Source organism: Mytilus edulis, chromosome 9, assembly GCF_963676685.1.
Source record: "Mytilus edulis chromosome 9, xbMytEdul2.2, whole genome shotgun sequence".
In the NCBI taxonomy this organism is placed as follows: domain Eukaryota; kingdom Metazoa; phylum Mollusca; class Bivalvia; order Mytilida; family Mytilidae; genus Mytilus; species Mytilus edulis.
In genome coordinates this window covers 16620217-16627425 of record NC_092352.1, presented here as the reverse complement: position 1 = coordinate 16627425, position 7209 = coordinate 16620217, and positions in this window count along the sequence as shown.

Sequence of the window (7209 nt, the reverse complement as noted above, 5' to 3'; positions counted from 1 at the left end):
GTAGATGAAATACTACTTTGTTAACGAATCCTTAATCAGTCTATTTTCCCTACTGAGAATTACACTTAAATGGAAAGCAAACAATTACATTTAAACTGTTCACTCAATGTATTCCAAACAATTACCAATACATTCAATCAGACCAAGAATCCCATATGACCATTATGTTTTTACAACAAAAGTAAATATACAAAAAAATTATACCCCAAAGGACTTGATAATAATGTAGAAATAACTACTGAGAAAAAGATTAATAGTTCGATCCTAGCTATGATCGATACACGTTTTATTGGATATTTCAATGTAGATGAACTTTGAGAGACAAATGTGCTATGGCATTTAAAAATGAATAAAAACAATTCCTAAGTCATAGTACCATATGGTGAAGTCCGCTTTGTCGCCCAGAAATTTTGTTTGTAAGTTTTATGTGTATACCTGTTTTATGTACACGAACACAATGAAGAGTATTACAGAAAAGCATAGCACACATCATTTATTTTTAAAAAGAAGCTATGGTCTTCCAATTTACATGATAGAAATTATTCACATTTGCACCTTTCATCACAAATTACATTCGGATTCCAAACAATTTTGATAGTGTATTTAAAGACTATCAAATATCTGCAATCAGCAGCACAAAACACTACATATATTTAAATGTATTCTCCACGTGTTTACAAATACTGCGTGGAAGACCCATTTGTGACCTTTGTCTGTTTGTCTGGGGTCTCTTTGACATATTCACCATTTCCATTCTCAATTTTAAATACTGTATTTTCAGTTGATGCTCCAACAGTACAGACAATATGTACTTAGTATATACTTGGAATTATGGTAAATATAAAAATAGACGAAACATACCAAATTAACATTCAAAGTCAAAAATAAACTGACAACGCCATGGCAAGTTGCATAAAGTTGTAAAAGACTATTTTGCTGTTAAAATTGCATATATCTTGAGTGCAAATATATTGTATTCAATAATATCATACAGCATATTATACCTAGATAATACTTAGTTAGTTCTGTGATACACTCATAATGAACGAAAGTTTTAAACAGACTACATTTAAATCTACATACAATAAGCAATTGAAATGATTACATTAATGCGTTGTCTATTTATGAGGATTTTTTCGACTTCTGTTTTGGTACAAACTTTAATTTATATATACTGATTCATTTACATACACTTATAATGTGCGTATTGTTATGCGTTTACTTTTCTACATTGGCTAGAGGTATAGGGGGAGGGTTGAGATCTCATAAACATGTTTAACCCCGCCGCATTTTTGTGCCTGTCCCAAGTCAGGAGCCTCTGGCCTTTGTTAGTCTTGCATTAATTTAATTTTAGTTTCTTGTGTACAATTGGGAAATTAGTATGGCGTTCATTATCACTGAACTAGTATATATTTGTTTAGGGGCCAGTTGAAGGACGCCTCCGGGTGCGGGAATTTCTCGCTACATTGAAGACCTGTTGGTGACCTTCTGCTGTTGTTTTTTCTATGGTCGGGTTGTTGTTTTCTTTGGCACATTCCCTATTTCCATTCTCAATTTTACTTCAATTTTAAATAACCTTGTAATATTGATCACGTTCTCTGATTACAATAATGCCTTTTTGAAATCACACGGTTATGTCAATTGATATTACTAAATATAACAGTACAATCATAGATAAAGATCATAAACCAATGCTTGTCAACTTCGTACTCTATTTGGCCTATTTAACATTTTTGATTCGAGCGTCACTGATGAGTCTTTCGTAGACGAAACGCGCGTCTGGTGTGATTATAAAAATTTAATCCTGATCTCTATGATGAGGTTATTTGTAGACATTCATATTGGAAGAAAAATAAATGTGTAGAAGAAGTTATAAACAAATACATCGATAACGATAAAATATTCTGCAAAGAACTTGATATTTAATTAAATAAGTTTATCCCAAACCTTTTTGAGCTTTTCTATTCAACGTTTTCCAAATAGCTAACAACAGTTTGATTAGACATTTTTCATTCAAATTGTATCTGCTACACAAATACTTCAGAAAATCCAATCGAATATAAAAATATTATGCATTACACAACTCCCATTGTTATTTAGTTATCAAATATTGAATAGCTGTATGTATTCTGAATTATGATCTAATGGATATTTCATATATAATTATCAAATAATGTAAAAGAAGTGTTTAAATAAAATGATTTATATTAATAAATTCTTACTTACTCATATGTTAGTCATTTGTAATTGTCCAACAAGCCTTTGAATTAAACTACAGTGTTATTCAAACAGAACGGATAAGCTTTTAAAACAGCCAAATCCACTTTATAAAGCCAAGAATTTGTAATTTGAATAGCTTTCGTTCATGGTTGGAGAACGGAACGCTCCTTGTATATCTTACGAAATATATCATGGGCACTATAATACGCTATATTTTGAACAAAACAATGTTACGAATATTTTTTAAAATCTCAAAATTGTTGCCCTTTTTCCCTCTTTCTCATTTGACTTTCAACCCCATACAAACTTATGTGCTTTTTTTAATTCAAGGTTGATAGCACCAAATTAAAAAATCATCAAAATCTAAATACACAACCATTACCTTAAAATAAATAGTCTTCTAGAAATGTAAATAAATATTGCTTCATTATCAAATGGGTTTGGCTGCTTAGGATAAAGATATGGTAGCACGTCTCTAAATTAACTCTTAGATGACTCTTCGACAATAGAAGAAAAGTAGTTGCTCTTAATATTTAAAATAAACAGACAACGCAATGGCAAAAATGAAAAAAACCTAAATAAACAAAACTCAACACACAAAACTAAAGACCTTGTCCCAACTAATCCATATAAGGATAGAAATCAAATGAAATCTAATTAAAAAAGGAATGATTGCTAAATTTCACTGTTTTATTTGGTAGCTAAGAAAGTGAGTTCTGTGCCCACATTTTTCTGAAAACATTAGGAGAGCACAGAATCTGTTGATTATACATTTTTTTTAATTTTAATTTTTAGTATTGTTCCTCTTGCACAATGGTTGTTTTTTAGGTATAATCTTAAAAAAATTACAACAATTTGAACTCTATGACTTTGACTTTGTATTATATTTTTTATAAAGCATGATATGGACTTCATTTTGGAAAAATACCTTAAAATTGTATCGTTTTTAATCTAGACGCCCTCTCTATCTACATTAATTCGATATTGCAAATAGACGTTTTACTCAAATTCACATGCCTGCAATTTAGATGATGCCTTCTTGTCACTATAATTGTAACTAAAACAAAGTTGGAAATTTGTGCACGTATATAAATCTCTTTAATAGGTTGTCTACGACATAAGTACTATTACCGAACTTCCAATACTTCTCTTGGTTTTGTTTATTGTATATCGTGTTTTGAGAGTATAAAACAATGGGAAATCTACATCAATAAAAATATTCTGTTTATAAAACTTTTGACTTTGATTGTGTGTGAGGAAGCTGAATAAAGTAACTCTTACGTTAATACAAATGCATATATCTTATATTTTATTTGCTTGGTGTTTAGAATAAGATTTGTTTTTGCTTTTTAATGCTTGTATTCCCATTAAAAATAAATGGTTAACCAAAACAAAAAAAAGGATTCAAAATAGTAACTTGGAAGCAGTAAAAAGATAGGAGGGATAATCGTTCGTCACAAAAACAAAGACATTCAATGTATACATTTCAATACAAAAACAAGGTTTCTAAAAAATATATGGCAATGCAACCGTAATGGTTATCTTAGAAGGTTTTTTTTATGTTTTCTAATAGGTGATGTATTTCCCTCGGTTTTAGTTTGTAACCCGGATTTGTTTTCTTTCAATGACTTTGTTACTTTTGAACAGCGGTATACTACTGTTGCCTTTATTTAGCAAAAGATATTCGAAAATGCTTAAATCCACGTTATTGTAATTATTAGACTACAATTGAGAATAGACACGTGGAATGTGTCAAAGAAACATCAACCCGACCAAAGAGTAGAAAACAGCTTGACCAATGAGCAGTATCTGAGTGCAAATTTTAAAACTGAAAAGCATGAAAATAAACAAAGTATCGATTTAATAGTGTGGACGAGACCAGTTTTTGACGCGCTTAAGTCTCTCATTTGCTTGGTAGGATTAGGTGAACGTTAGTCTGTTACGCCCACTTATCATGTCGTTCTTATTTAAGACATTTAAACTGTGGGTTCACCAAAGGTTCTCAATGCCTAAATAAAAAAAAAATTTAGTAAATGAATAACCTTTATGTTTTGATTATTAACGTTTTTAATTGAGTTTTTGTTATGTGTTTAGCATCGACCAATCGAAGTATCAGCATGACCGGTTGTAAACCTAGTGCACTCCTATCCAGCATAAGGAAAAGTCAAACACTTTAAAATTTAGCGGTAACCATTCACCAATCAAAATGTGGTAAAAGTCAAATGTACCATGTTATATATAATTAGTCGAACATCTACTTTCAATGAAGTTATTCATTAGAAAATAATCTTTGAAAACATGTCCAAATGCGATATTGCGTTACAGCACAACATAAGAACAGACTATAAAACAGACTCAGATTGCTGATCCTAGGACACTGAAAGTCAATGAAAGCCAGTCCAAACTATTGCAACTATTTTCTTTCTTTTGGTTGTAGTATTGCTTGCCTACTTTAAATATTCAATTCAAACCCCTCCCCTATTCCTTTTTTTTTGTACACGTTATTTATTTTTTCTCCTTTTGTTTTCAAAGTAAGTTGCATTTAAGTAATATATTACAATTCTGTATGTGTTTGTTATTTTTTTACTCTATCCTAGATTTGTTATACAGAGTTGCAGTTTGTGTCGATATTTTCATGATTTATTGTTTTTTGTGGATACTATTTTAAGAAAATATTCTTATTTACGTAGTTCATATTTAGATTATTGTTGGTCATCTCAACGAAACGAGAATGATTTTCTCACTTGAGCCGGTACATCTCAACGAGATAGATTTTCTCACTTGAGCCGGTACATCTCAACGAGATTGATTTTCTCACTTGAGCCGGTACATTTCAACGAGATAGATTTTTGAACGACGAAAGTGAGAAAACCAATCGAGTTGAGATAATCAATGATAATCTGTTTATCTATGGCGACGTTGTTGATTTCATTGACATCAAACACGTGCGCCCTTTGTTCCTAGCGATTGTTTTTTATATCACTTTACTGTGTTGAGAAAGGAAATTATCAGTCAGTAAGTACAAAGGAAAATTTCGTAAAATAGAGATAAAAGTTCATAAAATAAAATTACGTTGCATGATAAAAACATATCTTCAAAAATAAACAGCTCAATAATTCGTTGTTATAGCCGATTTCTGACCAATTCTATCAATAAAAAGATCCTATCATGTCATGTTAATTTCTTAATATCTCAAATAAAATAATGAAACTCTTTATTTCTAGTAATTACTTCTCTATTTCAGTTTTGATATCAGATTGATGGCCGTTTAAATACTTCAATCTCAAGCAAACAAAACATCTCTTCAATAAATATCAATTATTTCAAAAGCATAGAGATATAAATCCAAAATAAAAATATGAAAAATAGAACGACTAAACGAAGATTATTGCTAACATCCAGGGAAAAGTATCTAGTGATTCAAAGTTGTCAATATTTGCATCTCTATGAGAAAACTTATAAGAAACGTTTGTATAATTGAGATTATATGTTTCTAGAAAGTATTGGTTATACGAAAACATCAGATGATTCAGTTCTCTACAGAATATGGTGTGAAGATCCAGTCTTCCTATTGTATAAAATATTTTCTCATGTATGCATCTGCTAAATGTCTTCATATTTTATTAGTACATTATTACATGTTATTTCTGATGAAAAACTTCTATGGCAATAGCTAGAAATAATATATTAAACACTATTTTCACGTTCATTTCTGGTTATTCCCTACAAAACAATTACTTTCAAAGTGAATGCTATATTGGTCTATTAGAATAAATGCAATTCATACTTATGTTGTTCCTATTACAATGAATTGTCATGTAATTTTTTATTCAATGTTGCCTACAATTTTGACCTCCTTGAAATCCACTTTCCTCGTCGATAGGCAAATGCCTAATAATAATACTTATAATATTCAACATTTAACTTTCATAAACTATCAAAAGATTTACAACTACTAGTATCATTCAGGCAAGCAACATTTTTCATTTTGTTCTCTTTGATTAATAAGATTTAAGATTCAAGCAAATATCAGATTTTTTCCTAGATTCTAATAAAGTACAAACAAGGGTAAAAGTATAAATTTATCTCCTTAATTTTAAGGATAAAGTTATCCATATCATGGAATTTTATTCGACTGGCATACAAGTGACCAGTTTGGCTAGTTATAAACCCTGATTGTATCTACATAAGGAAATACATGTACCAAGTTAGGAATATGATACTAGTAGTTGTATATTATTCTTTTGGTGTGTTTTAGCTTTTGATTTCTCCATTTGACGAGGGACTTTCCGTTTTGAGTTTTCCCTGTAGTTCGATACTTTTGTTATCTTGCTTTATGCATTATATTGTGTAACTGGTGCTAAAAATAACAAACACTTGTTTATGGCCTTAACAGTTTTCCTAAATATTTACCACTCAAAACATCCAAGTTGTCTTACTTATGAATTATTACATTTTTCCTTTTCCTCTTTTGTGATCTATTTTCTTGGCAAGTTAGATATTGCTTTTACCATTCATTTTTAACATCTAGCACTCAAGCCTGTTACAATATTGATTACATGTTGGTATAAAAATTTGCAACTTTAACAGCTAGCTTATCGAGTAGACTATTTGTCCACTTCAGCAACAATTTGCTTCACTTTTCTAGATCACTAAATAGTTTGTTACATTAAATTAGCATATATGTTATGATTGCCAATGAGACAACTATCCAATAAACATGTTTGTGAGCGTTCAAATCTCACCTTAACGTGAAATAATGGTGTCAAAGCACAGCATAAGAACAAACTTTAAAACAAAATGGGTTGACTCATCGGATTTTAAGGAGGACAAAAAAACATTTTACATAAAGGCAAAAGTCACAAATTATCTAAAGCTTTTTGAAATGTTTAAGGTCTATAAATGTGTCCTCATATAAAAAAAAAGATCGATAAATATCATCGCGAAGGTATAAAACGGACTTAGGTATATAATCCTTAACGAACACAC